Here is a 25,673-nt window from a genome sequence, read left to right as displayed (position 1 = left end):
ATGTCTATGAGTGCCACATGGCTGAGGGTTCTCATGTGACCTATTTCAACAGCCTTCTCCTGGCCTAGAACGTTATAGAATCCGAGGACCATCAGCTCAATGCTCTAGGACCTTATAAAGTGAGGGGGTAGGAGTTGCAAGAAAAATGGGAGATGGAGGAAGAGTGTGGAGTTAGGGAGACTCTGGGCTGGAATCAGGGAAGACGGATTCCTCACAGCTCTTCTGTGTTCTGGCCGTGTGTCATTTGGCAAGATCCCTCCCACTCTGAGAAGCAGCCTCTCTGTTCTTTAAAAATCAGGGTTCATTGGAAGTCCTCCTAGGGCTGTTCCAGATCCAGTCATCCTTGAGCCTGATTTGGCCTGCTTCCTGGGTAATCATCCACTTCCTGTCCCCCAGTTTCCTCTTTGAAAACTAAGGGCTGTAGCACTTACACTTCGGGGTCATTGTGGATGTTAACAGAGTTATCAAGAGTGTGGACCCGGATGACCTGGAGGTGTGATTCTGATCCTGCTACTCATCTGGAACCTTGGACAAGTGACTTAACCTCTAGAAGCCCAGTCTCCTCATCTGTAAGCCCAGGGGTGTCTCATGACCTAGGTCATAGGACCTTTACCAGAGCATAGTGAGATAAGATAGTAAAGGGCTTAGAATGGAACTTGGTGTGTGGTAAGGGCTTCCATGGTGGCTCAGACTGTAAAGAATCTGCCTGCAATTTAAGAGACTGAGGTTTAATCCCTGGGTGAGAAAGATCCCCTGGAGGAGGGAATGGCTACCCACTCCAGGGTTCTTGCCTGGAGAATTCCATGGACAGAGGAACCTGGCGGGCTGCAGTCCTTGGGGCCACAGATTAGGACACGACTGAGTGCCTAACACACAAATGCCATGAAGTCTCTGCTATGGTTCTGAGTCTTTCAGTGATGCTGACGTAGGAGCGTGCTTGGCACACAGACGCTCAATGAACTGTGGTTTCTTTGACTTGACATCAGTCAGTGGCCAAGGGACTCATTGTATGGTCTGACCCGGGCAAGGTCCCTTGTCTGTCTTGAAGGACAAAGGCATTCTCTATCACGTGGGCCTCTTCCTGCTGTCAGGTCTGTGTGGTAGAGTCCCTGGCACCATGTGTCAATCTAGCCCTGATATTTACAATGTCCCACACTTCTCCAGATCCACCTTCAGCCTGTACCATGAACTGGCCTGTCAGTCCAATGACAGCATCATCTTCTCCCCAGTGAGCATCAGATAGCCTTTGTGATGCTCTCCCTGTGAAACAAAGATGATACTCACACCCATATCCTGAATGGTATAGGCTTCAAGTTTAAAAAGGTACCTAAGGCTGATATTCACAAAGGCTTGGGTTTGGGGGGGGGGTCTCCTTGAAACCCTTAATCAGCTGGACAACCAGCTCCAGCTGACCACCAGCAGTATATTTTTCAGTAAAAAGAATATGAAGCAAAAGCCTGCATTTTTGAACAATGTCAAGAAGCTGTACCACTCATAAATCCTCTCCATGAACTTCAGGAACAGCAAAGAGGCCAGGACACAGATCAACCAATAAATAGAGATAGGAACTCAAGGAAAAATAGTGGATTTGGTCAAAGAGCTTGATGAAGACACAGCTCTTGCTCTGGTGAGATACATAATTTTTGAAGGTAAGGTTGTATATACAACTAGCCTGAGCTGGTTATTTAGATTTTCCTTGAGAATGCAGGATGGAATGTAGCTACAGATATGTTATTCAATTTTCTACACACAATCATTAAAAGACTTTTAACAGGAAATAGTGGGTTAAACAATCAAATCATCATGATTTCAGCAGGACTTTTCAGAGCCTTAAATGTCCTAATGTGCACTGTAAATCTCTACCAGGGAGGGAAGCAAAACACACAATATCCCCAAATAGAGAGCCATAAAAGCAAACTTTGCCAGAGAGTATGAAGGGAATGAAGCACAAGCTGGAATCAAGATTGCCCGGAGAAATGTCAGTAACCTCAGATAGCAGATGACACCACCCTTATGGTAGAAAGCAAAGAAGAACTGAAGAGACTCTTGATGAAAGTGAAAGGGGAAAAGAGTGGAAAAGTTGGCTTAAAACTCAATATTCAGAAAACTAAGATCATGGCATCAGGTACCATCACTTCAAGGCAAATAGATGGGGAAACAATGGAAACAGTGACAGACTTTATTTTCTCTGGTTCCAAAATCACTGCATATAGTGACTGCAGCCATGAAATTAAAAGTTAAACTTAAAAATTAAATTGTTCCTTGGAAGAAAAGCTATGACCAACTTAGACAGCATATTAAAAAACAGAGACATTACTTTGCCAACAAAGGTCCATCTAGTCAAAGCTATGGTGTTTCCAGTAGTCATGTATGAATGTGAGAGTTGGACTATAAAGAAAGCTGAGCGCCGAAGAACTGATGCTTTTGAACTGTGGTGTTGTAGAAGACTCTTGAGAGTCTCTTGGACAGCAAGGAGATCCAATGAGTCCATCCTAAAGGAATCAGTCCTGGGTATTCATTGGAAGGGCTGATGTTGAAGCTGAAACTCCAATACTTTGGCCACCTGATGCGAAGAACTGACTCATTTGAAAAGACCCTGATGCTGGGAAAGATTGAAGGCAGGAGAAGAAGGGGACAACAGAGGATGAGATGGTTCGATGGCATCACCAACTCAATGGACATGAGTTTGAGTAAACTCCAGGAGTTGGTGATGGACAAGGAAGTTTGGCATGCTGCAGTCCATGGGGTTGCAAAGAGTCAGACATGACTGAGGGACTGAACTGAACTGAACTGATGAAGGGAATAGGATTTTACAGAAGACACTCTGACAGCTCTTGAGTCACCTTTGGAGACTGGAAAACCAGGGCTCACACCCTGAACTATGAGCTGTTTGACTCTGGGCAAGTCTTTTTATCTCTTTGAGGTTCTAGTTTTCTATAGATAGCATGGACATAACAATGCTCTTCTTGCCAGATTTTTAAAAATTTATTAGAGTATAACTGCTTTACAAAGTTGTGTTAGTTTCTGCTATACAACCACACGAATCAGCTATATGTATATGTGTGTGTGTATATACATGTCTGTATATATGTGTGTGTGTATATCCCCTCCCTATGGGGCCGCCCTCTCCCCCATCCCACCCATCTAGATCATCACGGGGTACTGAGTTGAGTTCCCTGTGCTAATCAGCAGTGTCCCACCAGCTGCTTTACACATGGTCATGTATATATGTCAATCCTGACCTCCCAGTTCATCCCACCCTCCCCTTCCCCGTTGGGCCCACATGACCATTCTCTGCATCTGCGTCTCTTTTCCTGCCCTGCAGATAGTTAGTACAGTGTTAGTCTCTCAGTTGTGTCTGACTCTTCGTGACCCCATGGACTGTAGCCCGTCAGATTTCTTTGTCCATGGGATTCTCCAGGTTCCTTTGTCCATGGGATTCTCCAGGCAAGAATACTGGAGTGGATTGCCATTCTCTTCTCCAGAGGATGCCCTGCAAATAGGTTCATCGGTAACATTTTTCTAGATTCCATACATAGGTGTTAATATACAATATTTGTTTTTCTCCTTCTGCTTGTCAGATTTCTAGAAGGAAAAAAACAAGTCACAAAGAACGTACACTCATATAGTGGGTACTTAACTAAACTCGAACCCCAGCCTGCCTTTCTCACTCTGAGTGACGGGGACGTCAGGGCCTGTGTGCTCCGGGAGACATCCTCAGGCAGTTTAAACAGTGCATGGAGACAGCCCAGGGTAGGAAGGTGAGCATTAGGGCCAGGGGCTGCCTCCTTCACACCACCGGCTCCTGGCTCTAAAGGGAGAATAGCACTGCGGCCGGAGTGACCACGTCCCAAGTTCCAGCTCTGCTCTGGGACTTCATGTGGCTTTCGTCCCTCCCCAGCTTCAGTCTCCTCCTCCCAACCAATGGGAAAATTGGGCCCTGGGGTCCTGGAGGACCCCTCCCACTCCATCTCAGCAGGATGGGGAGCAGAGGGGACACTGCCCAGACATCTGCATGTCACGTGTTAGTCCAGGGAAAGGCCATTAATGTGGGAACAAGACTAACTTCCCTGAGCAATAAATAGCTCCAGTTACCAAGGGGCAAGCCAGGGAGATGCCCAGAGTGATCAAGGGAGCTTCCAACCACTCCCAATAATTTTCGTTAATTAGCCTCAGACCATGCATTAAACAAACGTCAAATCCAAATAAAAAATGCTCCTGCCCACCTAGACTGATAGCAGGTAGTCTCTGTGATATAGAAACTCTGGATACTCCTCTAGCCTCAAATTGTCTTCACAAAACCTTCAGGAGCCTGACAATTTCACTTTTTTTAACAATTAAAAACACCATATTATTAGAAGAAATGATTAAAAATATATAATCATCTCAAAAACTACAGGAAAAAGCATTTGATAAAACTCAACACCCTGTCATGATAAAAATCACTCAACGAACTAGGATTAGAAGGAACCTTTCCTAACCTGATAAAGACCGTCCATGAAAAATCTTTAGCTAACATCATATGTAAACATGAAAGACTGAATGAATACGTTTCCTCTAAGATCAGAAACAAGACCAGAGTTGCTGGTCTTGTGGAAACAAGACCGCTTCATTTTTGCCCCAATTTACAGATGGCAAAGCTGAAGCTCAGAGACCCGGGTCTCACCAGGCAGCCTCAGGGCTCCATGTTCTAGCAGTCTTTCCTGAACCTTCTCCCACCCCTAGCTGATGGGCACCTTCATCTCTCTCTCCAAGCAAAATGAAGGATAAATTTGAGGCTCAGTGCTTCCTGATAGGAAACTTTCATGTGAAGGAGAAGATCCGGTCAAAGGCAAGTTCCACCCGTGCTGAAACCGTGTGTTTCTCCTGCTGGGTGTTGCTGCAGCATGACCAGGGCTGAGTCATCACCTTCCTGCTTCTGCCCGGCCCAGGGCAAGAGGCAGCTGCTGGAGGACGGGCTCTCTGAGAAGCATCTCACCAGAATCCACAAACACCTTCAGATACGGTGATTCCCAGGCCAGCGCTGACCCAGGAGCTGCCCCATCAGGCCTGGACCAAGGAGGGTAAGGTGGGCCCAGGTCCTGGGCTTAATCTTAATGCTCCCTGAGAGAGCATCCTTTCAGGAAGCCCCAACTGGGCTTTGTAAGAGGGACGGTGCCCCTGGGTGAGGAATGAAAGTCCTATCCTTGAGCACTTCCTCCCTAGCCTGGACACTGCCTCTTCCTGGTGACCAGTGCCCACTGCAGCAAAAATAAGGCCAACACATGTCATGGGCAAACCTAGAGGAAGAGGTGGCCTTCTTGGTAAAGGTGTCCTATAACTGAGTGTGTTATAGGATAGAAAGTCCATGGCAGGACAGGGGGAAAAAACCTGCTCGGAGAGGCTGGAAAAACAAACGCCCAGAGCAGGAAACTCCAGGATCTATTTGAGGCTGTTTTTGGTTCCTCTGTCATTAGATGAGTGTGGCTTGGTCAGATCCCGTAGTGCATCCCAAATTAGTGCATGTCTCTGTATTTGTAAATGTGTCCATGCCCAGATGAGCTATTTTGTCATGCATAATATAAAACAAAGGTGAAAATGCAGAGAAGTATAAGGTTAAAAAGTGAATACAAGTTTTAATACCTCTTCCCCACCCTACCCACGCTCAGGTTCCCTACACCGGAGGCTGGGAGCAGAGAACAGGAGGAGCTGAGTCTGGAAGGGATTAAATGGAACCCAAGGCCAGTCAGCCCATGCATCAGACCCTGCTCAGGGCCAACCTTGCCATGCCAATTTGCCAACTCTGAAACCCCAAGGACTGTTGCTCATCAGGTGTCTCCATCCATGGGATTCTCCAGGCAAGGATACCGGAGTAGGTTGCCATTTCCTCCTCCAGGGAATCTTCCCGACCCATGGATCGAACCCGAGCCTCCTGCATTGCAGGCAGATTCTTTACCATCTGAGCCCCCAGGGAAGCTCCCGGGGCCAACCTTGTCCCCATGGAAAATGACAGCTGAACTCCCAGCCCCCTGCAGTCACTGATTCACTAAATAGATGTTACTCAGGACTTACCACCATGTCCCACAGTCCCCTGGGATCCCAGCCCCAGAGTAGGTTCAGTCTGGGGGTGAGCAAACCCCACAGAGAAGCAGAGTGCACAGTCCTTCCGGAGGACACCCTGGATCCTCCTGGAGGCCTTCTCAGAGGAGGTGGTACTTGAGAGGCTCTGCAGGACAAGAGGATCCCTGTGATTCTAATATTCTCTGACCCTGGATGTAGAGGAACTAATAGTAGAATAAAGCAAAGCTGACCTCATTTCCTCACCTGGGCTGGGGGAGGGGGTACCAAGGGAGAGGGACTTGGTCAGAAAGGGAAACATTTCAATGGTTTTCTAACCATTTTGACAAGTTGATCATTTTACATTTGCCCAAACTGTCCATTTCTGGAACCTACAATCTGAAAACTGTCCTGGGCAAACTGGGCATCACCAAGGTCTTCAGCAATGGGGCTGACCTCTCAAGGATCACCAAGGATCAGCCTCTGAAGGTGTCCAAGGTGAGCGTGTCCCCGACGTCCGTAGGTCAGAATGCGCGCGGGGCTGCAGCTCCGGGCCGAGGCTGAGGACGGGGCCGGGGGACGCAGGCATGCCTGCAGACTGAGGCCCTGAGGGGCGCCGTCGCTCCATCAGGACGGCAGTGTGGTCGGCTGACGGAGGGGAGGAGGCCTCACGTGCTCGGTGTGAGCTTGTGTCACGTTCTCTCTGTCTCATCCTTGGCCGGGGACTTCCCTTTTTTGGGTCCCCTATAACCCCCTACTTACAGAGAGAGACTTAGGCTAAGGGATTGCTAAGACCCTTTGGCCCCTGCATCTGAAACTCCGGGACCTACTGCCGAATCACCGAGTCTGAATTACAGAGTGATTTCAACCAAAGATGCCATTTATTCAGGGGATTTATAATATGAAATTAAAAGCCACTTGCTCCTTGGAAGAAAAGCTATGACCAACCTAGACAGCATATTAAAAAGCAGAGACATTACTTTGCCAACAAAGGTTCATCTAGTCAAAGTTATGGTTTTTCCAGTAGTCATCTATGCCTGTGAGAGTTGGACTATAAGAACGCAGAGCGCCGAAGAACTGATGCTTTTGAACTGTGCTGTTGGAGAAGACTCTTGAGAGTCCCTTGGACTGCAAGAAGATCCAACCAGTCCATCCTAAAGGAAATCAGTCCTGAATACTCACTGGAAGGACTGATGTTGAAGCTGAAACTCCAGTACTTTGGCCACCTGATGCAAAGAGCTGACTCATTGGAAAAGACCCTGATGGAAAGATTGAAGGCAGGAGGAGAAGGGGACAATAGAGGATGAGATGGTTGGATGGCGTCACCGACACAATGGACATGAGTTTGAGTAGGCTCCGGGAGTTGGTGATGGACAGGGAAGCCTGGCGTTCTGCAGTCCGTGGGGGTCTCAAAAAGTCAGACACGACTGAGCGAGTGAGCTGACTCAGATAGGTGCCCAAGTGAACGACAACTGGGCTTCCCAGGTGGCACTAATGGTAAAGAACCCACATGCCAATGCAGGAGATGTAAGAGACGTGGGCTCGATCCCTGGGTCGGGAAGATCCCCTGGAGAAGGGCATGGCAACCCACTGCAGTATCCTTACCTAGAGAATCCCATGGACAGAGGAGCCTGGAGGGCTACAGTCCATGGGGTCACAAAGAGTCAGACACGACTGAAGTGACTTAGCACATAAGGAAACAACTGCCATTCAGTGACTGTGAACAGTGCCTGGGCGGGGATGAGGCGTGGAAGTCCGCATCAAAGTCCTGGTCCTCACGGAGCTTAGAACCAGGTTCTACAAATAAGACGGGAGCCACGGAGGTAGAGTGCAGGAAAATCTTCTCTCTCCCAAGGAGGTGGGCTGCTTCCCAGGGATGCTGAGGAGGCTGGTGAGGAAGAGGGGGGGTGCCCTCGTGGGTCAGACCGAGGCCTTGCGAGCATGCCTTGTGTGTCCCCTGCAGGGAGGGGTAGGCAGGGGTGGGGAAGGGCAGGAGAAGTCATGAGAGAGGCATGAGTGTGGTGTTCAAGGACAGAGAAGGGACCAGTGCCCTGGAGAGAGAAGGGTTCAGAAGAGGAGTGTGGGATGGTGTTGGGTAAGCAGGTGTGACCTGCTGATGGAGTCTTACAATCACCATGTGAAGATCTTGATTTTGATGTCCTTATCCACACACACACACGTGAATACCTCTCAGACATGCACACACATTTATTAAGCACCTACACTGAGAGAAAGTCCTCACAGGAAGTACCATAGTGGCCCTGGCTCATATTATCCCATAGTGCTGAGTTTTCTGTTTAGGAAACTGAGGTTTCAAGAATAGTCTCCTCCTGGAAGTGACATAGTTAGTTAGCAGGGAAAACTGGATTCAAACCCAGATCCTTGAGATGAAAAGTTGTGTTCATTTCACTACACCATGGTGATTCAGTGGTGAGTCTTGTGGTTCTTTATTTAAAATGTTACCGAAAAAGCGCCTCCTTGAGTCCCAGGACAGCTCTCACCAAACCGAGCCTTGCTCCCAGGTCTGGGTGAGGGGTGGGGCAGCCTATCTCTGTCTCAGAGAAGCCTCTGTCCTCTCTCTCTCCTCCAGGTTGTTCATAAGGCCTTGATGACCATCAGTGAAAATGGGACAGAGCACCTCTCAGGAGAGAGTACCTGGTATGAGCAAGAAAAAGAAATAAAAGACTCCCAAACTGGAAAAGAAGAAGTAAAACTATCCCTGACAACACAATTTTTTATGTTGAAAATTCTAAAGATTACACACACACAGAGAAAGCTGTTAAAACTAATAAATGCATTCAGCAAAGTTGCAGGAGTCAAAATCAACAGGCAAAAGCCAGTTGCATTTCATACACTAAATTTCCAAAGGAAATTTCAAGAACAATTCCATGCATAATAGCATCAAAAAGAATAAAATACCTAGGAATAAATTTCCATCAAGGAGGCAAAAGATTTGTACACTGAAAACTACAGCATTGCTGAAAAAAATTAAAGAAGAACAAATACATTGAAAGACATTTCAAGTGCATGGATTGGAAAACTTAATATTGTTACAATGTCAATACTACCCATACCAATTTGTTCAATCCCTAACGAAATCCCACAGACATCTTAGTAGAAATAGAAAAAATCCATCCTAAAGTTCACATAGAATCTCAAGGAACTCAAACATCCAAAACAATCTTGGAAGAGAAGAACAAAGTTGTGGGTTTTGTATTTCCTAATGCCATAGCTACAGAAATCAAAATAGTGTGATGTTGGCTTAAAACAAACAACAGACCAGTGAAATAGAATAGAGAGGCCAGAAAAAAACCCTCACATATATGGTCAAATGATATGAGACAAAGATTCTAAGACTATTCATTGGAAGAAGGACAGTCTTTTCAACAAATGGTGTTGGGAAAACCAGATATCCACATGTAAAACAATAAGTTGGACTCTTACATTATATCATATACAAAAAATAAATATAAATTGGATCAAAAACCTAGATGAAACTTGGAAGAAAGCATAGAAGAATGTTTCAAGCATTGATTTAGCAATGATTTCTTGAATATGACACCAAAAACACAGGCAACAAAAGTTAAAATATATTAATTGTACTTTATCAAAATTAAAAACATCTATGTATCAAAGGACATAATTAACAAAATGAGAAGGCAATCTACAGAATGGGAGAAAATACATGCAAATCACGTATCTAACAAGGGGTTAATATTCAGAAACATAAAAAACTCTTACAACTCAGTAATAACAAAAAACAACCCAATAAAAATACAACCCAATTAAAAATGGGTCAAGAACCTAAGTAGACATTTTTCCAGGAATATAAATGGCCAAGAAGTACACAAAAAGATGCTCAGCATCATTAATCATTAGAGAATTACAAATCAAAACTACAGTGAGACATCACCTCACACCATCAGGATAACTAGTTTTTAAGAAAGAAGAAGAAAAGAAAAAGTGTTGGCTAGGATGTGGAGAAATTGGAACCTATATGCGTTGTTGGTAAGAAAGCAAAATGGCCCAGCCCCTAAGGAAACACTACGGCCATTCCTCAAAAGAACTAAAATTGAATAACGATATAACCCAAGAGCTTCCCTGGTGGTTCAAATGGTAAAAGAATTTGCCTGAAATTCAAGAGACCTGAGTTCGATCCCTGGGTTGGAAAGATCCTCCAGAGAAGGGAAGGGCTACGCTCTCCAGGACTCTTGCCTGGAGAATCCCATGGACAGAGGAGCCTGGTGGGCTACAGTCCACGGGGCTGCAAAGCCGGACACAGCTGAGTGGCAAAGCACATCAAGCACGTCATGAGCCAAAACTTTCTCTCCTGGATATTTATGCAAAAGAGCTGAAAGCAGTCTAAAGGAGATATTTGCATATTAATGTTCACAGCAGCATTACTCACAGCAGACAAAAGATGGAAGCAATCCAAATGTCCATCCACAGCTGAATAAACAAACAAAATGTGGTCTATGAATGCAATGGAATATCATTCAGCCTTTAAAAGGAGGACGATCCATGATACAACATGAATGAGCTAAGACATTATGCTAAGTGAAATAAACCAATAACAAAAGAGAAAATACTGTGTGATTCCACTTCCGTGAGGTACCCAGAGTAACTGAATTTATAGAGAGGGAAAGCATAACAGCGCTGCCAGGGGCTGTGGGAGAAGGGATGGGAGTTCATGTTTAATGAGTATAAAGCTGCCGTTTTGAAAAATGTAAAGAGTTCTGGAGACTGGTTGCATAACAATGTGAACATTCTTAATTCTATTAAACTGAACACATTGAAAAGCTCGGATTAACATATACACACTATTACATATAAAATAGATAATCAACAAGGATTATAGCGCAGTTTCCTGTATAGCGTAGGAAACTCTGCTCAATACTCTGTAATAACCCATATGGGAAATAGAATCTCTGAAAAAAATAGATATATGTGTATGTATAACTGAGTCACTTTACACTTGAAACTAACAGAACATATACTCCAACATAAATTTTTTTTAAATTTTTTCACGGTAAATAAATAAAATAAATGTTATTCTATAGTAAGTGGGCATAAGTGTTAGTGTTAGTAGCTCAGTCATGTTCAACTCTTAGCAACCCCATGGACTGTAGCTCGCCAGGCTCCTCAGTCTATGAAATTCTCCAGGCAAGAATACTGGAGTGGGTAGCCATTCCCTTCTCCAGGGGTTCTTCCCAACCCAGGGATGGAACCCAGGTCTCCAGCATTGCAAGCAGGTTCTTTTACTATGGGCATAAACACCACTAATAAAAAGTAATAAACTTTTCTTTTGAATTGCATGAAAAAAAAACTGGTAAGACAGTAAATTTTATATATATTTTCCACAATTAAAAACAAAATAGCACAGATTATTTTAAAATGTAATAATAATAATAATTGTATGATCAATATTTTCTAAAGAAGCCAGTGAAATTTCTGACATTTTGAGTTACAACTCATAATCCTATGACTTTAATGGTAATTTCACATCAATTAGTTTAAAAATGGACCTTCCCTGATGGCTCAGATGATAAAGAATCTGCCTGCAATGTGGGAGACCCAGGTTCGATCCCTGGGTCAGGAAGATCCCCTGGAGAAGGGAACGACCACCCACTCCCGTATTCTTGCCTGAAGGGTTCCATAGGCAGAAGAGCCTGGTGGGTCACAATTCATTCGCAAAGCGCTGGACATGACTGAGTGACTAACACACAGTCTAAAGACATGTGTCACAAAACGCCATAAACAAAGTCAAAGGACAAACTGGGAAATTATATGCCCGATATGACAGAGAGAATCATTTTAAAGAACTCTTTTAAATCTATAAGGAAACAGTAAGTAATCCAGCAGAATAATGGGCCATGGATTTAAGCAGGCAGACTACAAAAAAATAAATACAAGTGGCCAGTGAAAATAAGAAAGAATTCTCAACCCATTCATTATTTTAAAAATACAAGTTAGAGTGTCACTTCTGATCGATCAGATTGGCATAAATATATGAGTTTATTTGCAGAGTTTCTCACTGCTGATTTACATGTGAGGAAATAGATATTCAAACACTAGATTCGGGGAATATAAATTTGTGCAACCTCTTGGAAGATAATTTTGTAACATCTACTAAAGTTAAAAATAAAAAAAAAAAAACAAATTTTGACTCAGAAAGTCCACTACTAGGAATTGATCCCATAGAACTATATACAAACAGCAAATGTTTAAAAAAATTGTCTTCTTTTCAACTACAGCATTGTTAGAAGAGCAAAAATTCTTCAATGCTAATTGTAATAGGTAATTAATTATGTAAAATTAGATATCCCTTAAACAGAGTATCATGCAGATTTTTAAAAGTATAAGGCCAGTTCTGCATAGGCTGATTGGGGAAAAGCTCATATAATATAATATAATACATATATAAATGTATACATATTTGCTTTTATATATATATACATATAGCATGATTTCTGAATGCAATTTCTGAATGAATGTAAGCACACATTCATTTCTCTCACAGTTATTTACTGAGCATCTGCTAGGTGCCAGGACTGGCTGTGCAGCTATGAACAAGACAGACAAAATCCCCATCCACAGGAGCCCAGCGGGGGATGCAGGAAATAATCTGGATAAAGCAATACCATGTGTAGAACAGGAGAAGGCAATGAGTTCGTCAACAAAAAAATAATGCAGAGGCAGGGGATGGGAAGTGCTAGGGTGTGAAACACTCGAACAGAGTGGTCACTGAGAACATGGAATCTGAAATCCAAGGCAGCTGTGAGAAGAAGCTGTGTGGGCATCTAAGAGAAGAGTGGTCAGGCAGAGAAAATAGGAGGTGCAAAGGCCCTGGGGCAGGAATGGGCCTGGCTTGTTCAAGGGAAGCAAGAAGGAGGCAGGGGCCTATTGCAGTAATGACAAGAAGAGGGAGAGAGAGGCAGAAGAGTCCAGAGGTGTGACTGCGGCGTCTGGTTTGCCGAGGGCCAGGAGTTGGGGGAAGTTGTACATCATATGTGTGTATGGACCGGCTTCTGTTCCGAGTGACCAGAAGCCCGAAAACAGTATCCAGCAGAGGCTCAATATGATTTCTATTTTGACACAATCACATAAAGACTTGGTCTTTATGGACAGCACCACACGCTGCTGTCCAGAGACCCAGCCCACCAGCCTCCTCCCTGGACATTAACTGGAAGGCAGCTGAGGTGCAGCTATCAAAGATGATAAACAGGATCATCAGCTGGGGAGGAGGTGGCCAGGCCCTGATTATGCAAGCTCACATCACCTTGGGCCTGTTAATATTAACTCACCCTCCAGCCAGGGGAGCACCAAAAATCCCCGAAGTCACTGCCCTGATAAACGTTGTTTTGCTCAAGTTGTTGGCTAAATCTTCAATGATACTCACTTGGACTTAGATTACGATCTTGCTGAGTCCCTCACAAATGTGTAGCTTTCATCTCCTGAGACTGTATGTTGGGAAACATTTCTCCCATGGCACAGGGCAATGCCAGATGGAGGGCTGAATATCCGCAGAAACCCAGCAGCTGCGACGTGAAAGGTCAACTGACAGCCTTCAGGGCAATTGCAACCTTGAACCGTTTCAGTAATTGAGCCATCTGACTCCTTCTTAGAAGAAAGGATTTCTTCCTAGTAGGCACTCCCTGTCTTTGGAGTCTGGATACTTTTTTGATTCCTAGTCATTGCTCAATAAACCAAGCTTATGAGGAAGTAGATTCAGTCAATCAATCAGTCTTTCACTCAATCATCTTGTACTAAGTGCCAACCACATGCCAGTCCTGGGCTACACATTTTGCTAGGGGCGAGTTCCGTGTTAGTTTGGAGAATAATTCTGAATTACAAACTTATTTGTAACAAAAAAAAAAAAAGGGCTTTGTTGAGACTCTACTTCCCTGCTGTTTCTTTCAGGGGATTTCTTTGGGGTCAATAAGGACAGTGGTACAGGTTGTGCACTGCACAAGGGTGCTGGCAGAGATAGTGTGGGGCCTGAAATCCACCCCAGCTACACTCCCCAAGTGGTGAACCCTGCCATGTGGTGTCACCCACCTGGTTAAAAGACGTTCTCTTTAATTTGCCCAAAGATACTATTATTCCAGAGAGCATGTGATAAAATGAGCATATTAAAATATTAATGGGAGAACCTAGATGGTTAAGTGTCTACTGTAAAAATTCTTCCACTTTGCTCTATGTTTTAAAACTGTCACAGGGAGGGAGGGGACATGTGTATACCTACGGCTGATTCATGTTGGTGTGTGGAGGAAACCAACACAACATTGTAAAGCAATTATCCTTCAATTAAAAATAAACAAAACTGTCATAATAACATGGGGGCAGGGGCTAGAATACCATTGCTCATGAGTTACGTAAAAGAAGAGATGCTATTATGGGTTGAATTGTGTCCCTTCCAAAATTTATACACTGATCCTCAGCACTTCATTTGGAGATAGCCTTAATGTGCACCATAGGTACGTGCTCAGTCGCTCAGTCGTGTCTGACTCTTTGCGACCCCGTGGACTGTAGCCTGTCAGGCTCCTCTGTCTGTGGGATTTTCATGCAAGAGTACTGGAGCAGGTTGCCATTTTCCTCCTCCAGAGGATCTTCCAGACTCAGAGATTGAAACCTAGTCTCATGTGTCTCCTGCATTGCAGGTGAATTCTTTACCCACTGAGTCACAGGGGAAGCCCTGAGTCTTTCTAGAGGTCATAAACTCAAAATGAGGTCTAGGCTGGGCCCTAATCCAACATGAGATTGGATATAAGAAAGGGGAAACGTGGGCACAGAGATGTGAACCGAGAGGGAAGACGATATGAAGATAAGAGATCACTGAGTGAGCATGGTCAGTTAGAACGTACACACCAAGGAGAAAGGCCTGGAACAGACCCTTCCCTCACAGCCCTCAGACAGAATCAACCTTGCCAACTGCTCGATTTGAAATCAAGCTGGAGACTCCAGCTTCCAGAACTGTGGGACAATAAATTTCAGTTGTTTAAGGCACCTAACTGATGATACTCAGTTACAGCAGCCCTAAAGCAGATGCTTTTCCCTATTCTGCACAGAGAGCAGCACCCTGAGGGCTGACAGTGTCCCGATCACCTCCTTGAACTCCTGGAGTGGACACAAATGTAAGGAGGGCATCGGACAGTGTTTTAGAAAAGAGACTCTCTACTGAAAAGTTTGAGAAGCTGGGAACTGACCACAGACTAATGCTTGTCTAAGGAAGAAAAGGCATTGCCCATCAGGATTTAAAAGCCAGCTCATGTCCAACAATGGAATACAGGCAAAGAGCTTTTGCCACTCTTGACTTTTGACACCCAATGATATTCTACAAATAAAGACAGAAGACAAGATTGTTTAAAAATGCACAGGAACCCAAGTAGCCAGGTATGGCAAAAGAGTGGTTGGAGTCTGGGTTCTGTTGCTGGCACTAACTACTCACGAGCTGCATCATCTTGGGTGAATCGTTTGAACTCAACCTTCTCATTCACAAATCCACTGGTTGTTGGGAGGATTAAGTAAGGGGCGACATGTAAAAATCTAAGCACATAGTAGATGTTCAAGAAATGGGAGCAAAAATCCAGAGACAAGAGAAGATAAGCCTCAGGAGTACTAAAAAACAGGCTCAAAGGCTTGTTTGTTCAACAAACAAATAGTTGCAGGTGAAGGTCAGCAGGACCTGTGATGTCAAAATCAATACTTAGCTGGTATCAGGTGTTTATTCCCTTTAGACGCTGTGAAAATTGGCAATGATTTCTTAGCAATCATAAGAAAGCATACAGTGAAGTACTAAGACTGCATGCTCATGAGGCAAGACAGAGGATTCTAATTCTCACTTTTTCCCAGGATGTGCAACCCTTGGTAAGGCCCTGTCATCTCTCCTAACCTCTGCTTCCTCATCTATAAAATGAGAACTTGGACTAGACTAAAAATGGCAACCATGTGGCCATACGCAATTCCTTCCAATCTCACATCCACAGCAGACATCACCAATCAACCATGGCCCTATTTTCATCTCCATTCAGGCATGGCCTCAGAATCCACGTGATGGGTCCAAGATGGCAGCTTGGATGGTAACCATTTACTGTCCTATCCTAGATGATCTCTAAAATGCCTCACAGTTCCTATGTTTTCTGGGCCTGATTCCTCTCTCAGCTAAACATGACTTCATTTTGCATCCTTCAAGACTTTCATGGGATAATTATTTGGGATGTTTTACTATTTGGGGTCTTACATCTTGAGTTGTCCTATTGCTCGATATCCCCTTCTCCCAGAACAGATACTCAACATTTTCACTAGTGTCCTAAATTTTGGTAACTCCACTATTTTAAATAACCTGGCTTCCTCTGTCCATGACCAAGACAGTCATGGATAATGATTTAAGGTGCTCTCACACAGAAAGATGGAGTCTCGGAGTTTTGTTTTGTTGTGTTTTGTTTTGTTTTTTTGGTCATGGCATCAAGGCTTGCAGGATGTTAGTTCCCCGACCAGGATCAAACCCAGGTCCACAGCAGTGAGAGTGTTGAGTCCTAACCACCAGGGAATTCTCTCAAATGCCATTTCAACTCAGTCTTCCCCGGCAGCCCTTACCAATAACTCGAAATTAATGGATCAGATAAAAACTTCTGGCCATTTCATTCCAAGAAAGTGTCTCCAAAGAAACTCTGGAACAAATTATTAAAGCAAGAAGAAACTAGCTCTGTGTGTGTCTATGTGTCTTTATAGAAATCAGTTTTAAACCAGTGCTAAATGAATAATTTCATTTTCAACACTGACCCTCCCAACTACTCTTTCACTTCTCCGTACCTCTGTAGCAACCTCAGAATGTGCCCATTCCCAAGAAATCACCTGGTACAGTAGAATACAGATCTGGATGCCACAACGTTTGCATGCCAAACTTGCCTCAATCTCTACAAACTGTTTGCTTTTGAACAAGTTACTCAATCTTTTCTGGGCTCATCTGCAAGATAGGTCTAATGCCTTCTCATAGGGTCATTTTAGGAGATAGCACATATTCTATCACCTGGAAGATATATAAGATTAGCTGTTACCCTTGCATATATTACTACTATGATTATTACTACTTCTGTATTAACCTGTTGGTCCTTGGGCTTTTGCATAAAGAAATACATCTGAGGAAGTGCCAAAGGGGATTCAAAAAGGATAACAAACCGGAAGAGTACTGGGTGACCACAGTGCACTGTGAGTCTACTTGGGGCACTGCTCAGAGGTTGCTTAGCCCCAGTTTTGCCCGTCCTTCAGAACTCAGCTCAAGTCCACATCCTTACAGGAGCCCCACTGATGTTTAATCCTCTACTCTGCCTGGTATGAGTTAGTCACTCAGCTCTAGCGGACTCTTTGAGACCCCATGCACTTGTAGCCCCAGGCTCCTCTGTCCATGGAGTTCTCCAGGCAAGAATACTGGAGTGGGTTGCTATTCTCTTCTCCAGGGATCTTCCCAACCCAGGCATTGAACCCAGGTCTCCGGCATTGCAGGCAGATTCTTTACCATTCTTTATCAGAGCCATCAGGGAAGCCCACTCTGTCTGCTGGAGGAAGCTTGCTCTTGTTAACTCTAATTGAATTCTGTTCGTTCATCATAAACTTTGCCAACCCAGGATTCTTTCAGTCAGTTCAGGGTTTCCAGAGTTTTACACACTCCATTATCCATCCCTGGGGTAAGTATGTGGAAAAGAGGCATCCATGGCCTCCGATGAAGTATGCTTCATGAAGCCCATGATACAATTACTCTAAAGCTGCCCTCAGTGGGTTAAAGATGCCCTTAACCCATCCAGGGTTAAGCACATAGTAAGTGGTTTCCCTGTGGCACAGACTGTAAGAAATCTGCCAGCAATGCAGGAGATCTGGGTTCAATCCCTGGTTTGGGAAGATCCCCTGGAGAAGGGAAGGGCTACCCACTCCAGTATTCTTGCCTGGATAAACCCATGGACAGAGGAGCCTGGTGGGCTACAGTCCATGGGGTCACAGAGAGTCAGACAGGACTGAGTGACTAAGCATGTACACACACACAAATGCTTCAGAAGTGGATGGATGATTGGGAAGATGAATGGATGGTAGGATGAATGGGTGAGAGAACGGGAAAATACTTCCTCACGGAATATGGTATCTGTCCTTTCTCCTCAGTGTAGTGAGGCCAACTTACCTAGTCAGGTCAGGTCAGCAGCTCCTGTTCCTCCAGTTCCTAGAGTACTGCATACTATGCACCCAAATGATGCAGGTACAGTGGGCTGAGAGCTGGAACAGGGTACGACCTGCAGAGGCATGAAAAAAGTTATGCTTAAAAGGTCTAAATTATTCTAGAGTTATGCCACATCCCTGGTTTAAAAGATACATGTTTAGAAAGAGACACATTTGCCCTCAAATTAATTGTTGCTGTTTAATCACTCAGTCGTGTCCTGTGACTCTTTGCAACCCCATGGACTGCAGCATGCCAGGCTTCCCTGTCCTTCACCATCTTCCAGAGCTTGCTCAAATTAATAGTTCTTATTGAAATCCCATTGGATTTTTTCAATTTGGTAAATTGATTCAAAAATTCATCTGACGTGCAATAAATCAACAAAAAAGTTGAGATTTTTGAAAAAGAAAAACAAATGCCTTGCAAATGACTTGCTTTGCAAAAATGTACATTTTAAGGTATTTTAAAATGTATTTTCAAAACTACTACAATTAAAACAGTATGGCACTGGCAGGAAAAAAAGCAAGTATATGCATGAGACCATATAAAATGTCTAGAAGAATCTATGATAAATTAATTTTATATATGACAATATTTTTTCAAATCCCTGGGGGTGTTTTGGTTTAATTTACACAGGCTATAGCTCTGCTGGTAAAGAATCTGCCTGCAATGCAGGAGACCCTGGATCGATTCCTGGGTTGGGAAGATCTGCTGGAGAAGGGATGGGCTGAATTTTTACTTTACATTGTAAATATTATATTTTAAATAGAGTTTATTATTATTATAACTAAAATCTAAGCACACTTAGAGGATGTAGTTAGGACTTTTCTTCTACACCTATGTGCTTATTGAATATCTAATGCATTTTTCCCACCATGTTCCCACATCAAGCTTCACACAGTTCCACAGTCGGAGTCTGCCTGACTCCCAAGCTGGAGCCTTACCCACTGTTCCCTTTGAATTCCCCAGTAAAGCTGCCCTGGGCAGTCGATGGAGGAGAAGAGCTGCAGGAAGTGTTCTGAGCGTCCTGTGTGGCTGGCTGGGCTAGGTTGAGGGTACTCTGATTCAGTTCGTCCAGGATGGATGAACCAAAGGACTCCTGACCAGGAAAAGCATCCAACCCCAGTGACCCTGTCGGCCTCTGCAACCTCCCTGAAGGACCCCCACTTTGCCTTCAGCCTGTGCAGGTAGATGATGGCCACACCCCAGGCTGGAACACCATCTTCTCCCTGCAGAGTATCTCTATTCCACGCACCCCTGCCAGGTCTCCAGGCCAGCTCAGCAACACCCACCCAGGGCCTGGAGGGTCTGGGATTCAGCCTGGCCCAAATCCCAGACAAGGGGTTCCATGGGCACTACAGCCAATTCCTCTGCACCCTCCTGCCACCCGCGGGCGTGCCAGCCAGCCAGCATGCTGTTTGGGGCCAGAGGCAATATGAAGTGTGGGTCGCTCGGTCACGTCCGACTGTAGCCCACCAAGCTCCTCTGTCCATGGGATTCTCCAGGCAAGAATACTAGAGTGAGAAGCCATTCCCTTCTCCAGGGGAGTCTCCCTAACCCAGGGATTGAACCCAGGTCTCCCACATTGCGGGCAAATTTTTTTACCCTCTGAGCCACCAGCAAAGCCTGTGCAGGAAGGGAAGCAGCATACTCATATAGAAGTTTGTTGATAATGCCAGAAATGGTACCACACAGAAGTCTTCCTCACCCCCTTTGAGAAGGATCAGGTAGCCAGGGGGCAGATAGCTCCGTTCACTTCAAGACTGCGAAACTTGCCCTGGAGTTGAGCCCAGACACTATCGGTTACATTTTCTTTAACAGTAAGTAATCCTTTAAGGGTCAGACACAACTGAGCTACTTCACTTTCATTTTTCACTTTCATGCATTGGAGAAGGAAATGGCAACCCACTCCAGTATTCTTGCCTGGAGAATCCCAGGGACGGGGGAGCCTGGTGGGCTGCCGTCTATGGGGTCGCACAGGGTCGGACACGACTGAAGTGACTTAGCAGCAGCAGCAGCAATCCTTTAAGGATTGTTTAGATCCCGTTGCAGTTTATTACAAAGGTGATCCACCTTTTGTCTAAGATGTGATCAGGTCAGATCACACTCTCTACTGCCTCAGCAAGACTTCATTTATTGACTAACTCCTCTCTCTTCCACACCTTCAACTTTTCTTCTAGAACCTTCACCTGCACATTCAAACTCCAGTTCCTTCTCCAGCCACAGTTCCAGCTGCCTCTTCCTGCCACAACCAAACATCTAGGACCTGCTGCATAATTTGTAGGTCTCAGTGCAAATGAGTATGTGGGGCCCTTGTTCAAAAGTCACATTTCAATGTGGTGACAGTCAAGCATTAAACCACATTCCGGACCTTTTAAGAGCCCAGGTGGCACCTCCTGGAAGCCAGCCCTGCCCACAGAAGATATCCCAAATTGCTGCCCATTCCACCAAACACAAATCTTTCTTCTGGGCTCATGACCTAAATTGTTTAATCAAGCTACCTCCCCAAAAGAAGCCCCTTATTTAACAAGGGAGCCTCATCCTGTGTCCACCTAGTTTCGTGACATTTACCTGTTTTGTGAGCTTCTCCTCAACACCCTCCTGTCTGGGCTTGGCGTGGCTTTCCTGATTCTCCTTCTACCTCACCTCCTGCGCACACACTGAGCCCATTAAATATTTACATTCCATAGAGCTCTCCTCAGCCACCCATCTTCTTTCTTATTCTTCACTCTCCTTCGGGTGAGCTTGGCACACTTAGTGACCTCCAAACCTCCTATGCATTGAAGACTCTCAGCTCCCTATGCCCAGCCCCACCTCCCATGAGTTCCAGACCCATTTCTCTATCAGCCATCTGGTCACCTCTGTCCAAATGTCCAAGAAGTACCTCATATTTCAGTTCAGTTTCAGTTGCTCAGTCATGTCCGACTCTTTGCGACTCCAATTTTAATAATTTTCCAGAGTTTGTTGTGGTCCACATAGTCAAAGGCTTTGGCAAAATCAATAAAGATGTTTTTCTGGAACTCTCTTGCTTTTTCGATGATCCACCGGATGTTGGCAATTTGATCTCTGGTTCCTCTACCTTTTCTAAATCCAGCTTGAACATCTGGAAGTTCACGATTCACGTTGAAGCCTGGCTTGGAGAATTTTGAGCATTACTTTGCCAGCGTGTGAGACAAGCGCAATTGTGCGTAGTTTGAGCATTCTTTGGCATTGCCTTTCTTTGGGACTGGAATGAAAACTGACCTTTTCCAGTCCTGTGGCCACTGCTGAGTTTTCCAAATTTTCTGGCATATTGAGTGCAGCACTTTTACAGCATCATCTTTTAGGATTTGAAATAGCTCAACTGGAATTAAGCATGTTCAAAAAGATGCATTTCTTCCCGCTCTGCCCTCCACCCACAAAGAAAGTCCCCTCTTCCTGTTCCTTTCATCTAAGTCTCAGTAAATTGTCCTGATTCTATGCACTGCCCAAAACAGAAACCTTGAGGTCACCTTGGTCCCTTGCAAGCAGTGCACAGAGCGTGGCTGACTGTGGATGAGACAGGAGCAGATGAGGACACCACAAGCCTGGGTGCCTTTCCCAAATCCCATATGCACAAGTTTCATGTTGACAGGTTTTCCTATTAGTTTTTTGAGGAAGGCAGCCACCACCTTCTCTGCTTGGGGAAAATGATGATCCTCTGCTAAAGTCAAAGTCAGGTGGGAAGAAGGTGTGCCTCCTTCTTCCTGCCATGCCCCCCAGGCTGTCAGATGCTCTGGGCCCTTGAAGAAAAAGGAAAGCTATGACTGAAGGTATGAGCAAAAGTAGAGTGTCTTTGCACAAGATCACTCGGAGTTATTGGACCCATTTCACAGATTAGCAAACCAAGATCCACAACAACTGGACAATTATAAGTCAAACTCATTGGCCCAGTGTGAACATTCCTGGGAGGACCTATGGACCCACCTCACTCTCATGACCTTCCACCAGCTTCATATCCTCTGTTGGTTTCTGGATTTTTCTTCTCCTTCCAGTTTCCTTGCCACCTGGACAAGGCATGCTCAGCTCAATGAAGCAGCAGGTGACAACCTTGGGTGAGGGCATTTGGGTGTCACTGGGAAGGCAGTCCCCTGGCAGGACTTGGGAAATCCACGCTGATTGTGGCCTGGGAGTCTCTGTGTGTGTGTGTGTGTGTGTGTGTGTGTGTGTGTGTGTGTGTGTATGTGTGTGTGACATAAAAGAGGGTGGGACCGTCCTGTCATCACCGCCTGTTGGCATCCAACAGGCCCAGGGGTTTACAAGGCACCAGCCAGGTCTCAGGTCCGCTCCACAAGTGGCTGAGAAGGAAAGCCTCTCAGGGTCTCCTTGATAAGAAAACCTACACAATATTATCTTGTGTCTGTGTTTGGAAGCGTTGGCATGCCTCAGCCGTGCCCCTGCAAAGGATGACCCAGCACCAACACTCCCCGTGAGGGAATCCTCCTGTGAAAAAGACTTTCAGGGCAGGGACTGAGCTCTTCCCAAGTCTCCATCTGACATTCAACCCTGTGTATTATCTGAGAAAGCATTCACTGAGTACCAGATGTGTGCCCAGCATGGTCCCAAAGGAGAAAGGATACAGAGATGGAGGAGACAGTCCCATCCTCAAAGAGCTATTGGTGGAGGCACACAGCACTTGTCACACTACAACCACTCCTGGTGTGGGAGTAAATCTCACTACAAACAAGATACATGTTCTTACTGGGAGTGTGTCAGATGGAATTTTAAGCTGAATGGGCAAGGAGCCCAGTGCTGACAGAATGAATCACTGTGAAGGAGAGGGTGTAGCCTGACATCAAATTGGTGCCAGGGAACAGCTGTAGGTTGATAAGAATCCATGGGAACTTTGTTCTCACAGTCATCCCAGGCACACCATCATTGCAGTCACCCCTTCACATGCTCAAGTATTCCACCCTCTGACCACTGCTTCTTTTCCTTCCAGGTCATTTACTCTTGGTACCCAGCTCCAACAATCCCCCAACCTCCAGGAAAGCACCATCCATGGATCCTACTTGTTTCCACCTCCCTCTGTTCCCTCAGGTCCTTGCCTCCTCCTTGTCCAGCTCAAGTTCCGTGATCAATCGTACCGAGTTCATTTGCCCTTGTCTGCCTCTATCATAGCTTCATGATAAAACCCTCCAATTCTCCCCCTATTTCATAGCTACACTCAAACTTCTGGATGAAGCTAGAGGAAAACACAACACATTGATAGATCTCATTTAAATTCCTGATCATTGAACCTCAAGACAGCCCTTGATCCCAGGCAGCAATCAACCTCTATTCCAGCCCTTTCATGCTTCCTGTCTTAAGTAAATACTTCATGTCTTCACATTACAGCAAACCTCTGACACCTCCTGCCCTGAATCACCCCAGGCAAAGGAACTTACTTCCTTTCGCTGGCAAAATATAGGTAACTGTCTTCCCACTCACCTGTGGCTCCGCTCACATGTCTATTCCCCTCCCGCATTATAGTGGAGCACCTAACCTAGCTGAAGTCACCCCTCCACCTACACCCTTAGTTATATTTTATCTCAGGCCCCCAAGGACATCAAACCAGTAACCCTGCCTCTATCATCTCCTCAATCACATATCTTCACTATCTACTAGACATTTTCTTCCAGGATGCAATTTCTTCCATGTTAATCTAGATGGATAAATGGGTGGATGGATGGATGATAGATAGGTAGATAAATAAAGATAGACAAAAGAAAGAGACAAAGACAGATCATCTCCTCCTCTAGCTGATACCATTGCTTGAAAAAATTATTCTCCTGTCTCCAAATTAGGATGATGAGCCATCCAGTTTGCCTGGGGATGAAAAATAAATTGGACTCCACTTACATAAAATGTTTATCCTTCAAAAGATATTGTTAAAAAATGAAAAGATAAGCCATAAGTTTCTTACAAAATTGAATGTGATCTTATCATATGATTCAGCAATCATGCTCCATATTTCCCCAGCCAATATAAAAACTTTGTCCACACAAAAAACCCACATTTAAATATTTATAGCAATTTTATTTATAGCTGCCAAAACTGGAAGCAACCAAGGTGTCCTTCAATGGCGGTGATTTAGTTATGAAATAGTGTCTGACTCTGCAACCCCATGGACTGTAGCCTGCCAGGCTCCTCTGTCCGTGGGATTATCCCAGCAAGAATATTGGAGTGGGAAGCCATCTCTTTCTCCAAGGGGTCTCCCCAACCCAGGAAATGAACTCATGTCTCCTGCATTGCAGACAGATTTTTTACTGCTGAGCCCCAGGGCTTCAACATTGAAATATAACTCAAGTATAAAAAAAAAAGAATGAAAGTCTACCATTGGCAACAACATGGATAGACTTAGAAGGCACTATGTTTGGTGAAATAAGTCAAACAGAGAAAGAGAAGCACTGTATGCCATAAGTAACACTTGGAATCTAAAAAATTAAACAAATGAATGAATACAGTAAAACAGAAACAGACTCACAGATATACAAAACAAACTAGTGGTTCCCAGTGGCAAGAGAGAAGGAGAGGAGTTGCAAGATAAGGGCATCGGATTAAGAGGTACAAACTACTATGCAGCACAGAAAATATAGCCAATGTTTTACAATAATTTCAGTGGAGTATAATAATCTATAAAAATATTGAATCACTATGCTGTATACCTGAAACTAATATAACCTTGTAAACCAACCATACTTCAATTTAAAAAATGGAAAAGAAAAGAAACATAGGCCATTCCTATTTATCTAAAGGATAAATAAAAGAATGTTATGAAAACTTCATATACATACATTTTAAAAGCTAGATTAAATGAGCAAATTTTCTTCTCAAAAAAATATTGCTTGAAGAAATAGAAAATCTGAACAGTTCCCTATGAGAGAAATTAAATCCATAAATAAAAAATTCCTCCCAAAGATAACTCCAAGCCCAAATGATTTCTCTGGCACATTCTGCCAAACATTCAAGGAAAAAAAAAAATAATGTCAGGCTTACACACTTTTCCAGATTTTAGAATAACAGACTATACTTCCCAACCTGTTAGATGAAGCCCTCATGACACGGATACCCATACCTGGCAAGAGCAATAGTTAAAAAGATGACAAAATAAAATTACTTTAAGGCAGAACAAGAACATTTTTAAAGATAAAATTCTCTCTGCTCATTTAAGCCACAACCCCCACCCCCACCCCCCGCTTCCCTTTAGTGTGTATCTGTATTACATATTAACTGGATCCCCTTGGAAGACAGAGGAATGCTTACCCACCGCAAAAAGGAAAAACATGTCACCAGCAAGGTAAATCCTTAGGAGATAAGGTTCCTTTCTCAATCCTGTAAGGGGTCACAATGACTCATTACTCGCCCTGGACTATGTAAAGGTCAGTATGTTACTTTGACGTACTTCGTCGCAAAAACTTGCACAACTGTGGCTTGA

The 25,673-nt window shown here is 44.5% G+C and overlaps 1 pseudogene; it reads left to right on the top strand.

Moving 5' to 3' along the window:
• Nucleotides 1-1,117: 1,117 nt before the first annotated feature.
• On the top strand, nucleotides 1,118-4,729 carry LOC122706433 (annotated as a pseudogene).
• Nucleotides 4,730-25,673: the final 20,944 nt, after the last annotated feature.

The sequence above is a fragment of the Cervus elaphus genome, chromosome 13 (assembly GCF_910594005.1).
Source record: "Cervus elaphus chromosome 13, mCerEla1.1, whole genome shotgun sequence".
Taxonomy (NCBI): Eukaryota; Metazoa; Chordata; class Mammalia; order Artiodactyla; family Cervidae; genus Cervus; species Cervus elaphus.
This window is presented reverse-complemented; position numbering and strand designations above follow the sequence as displayed.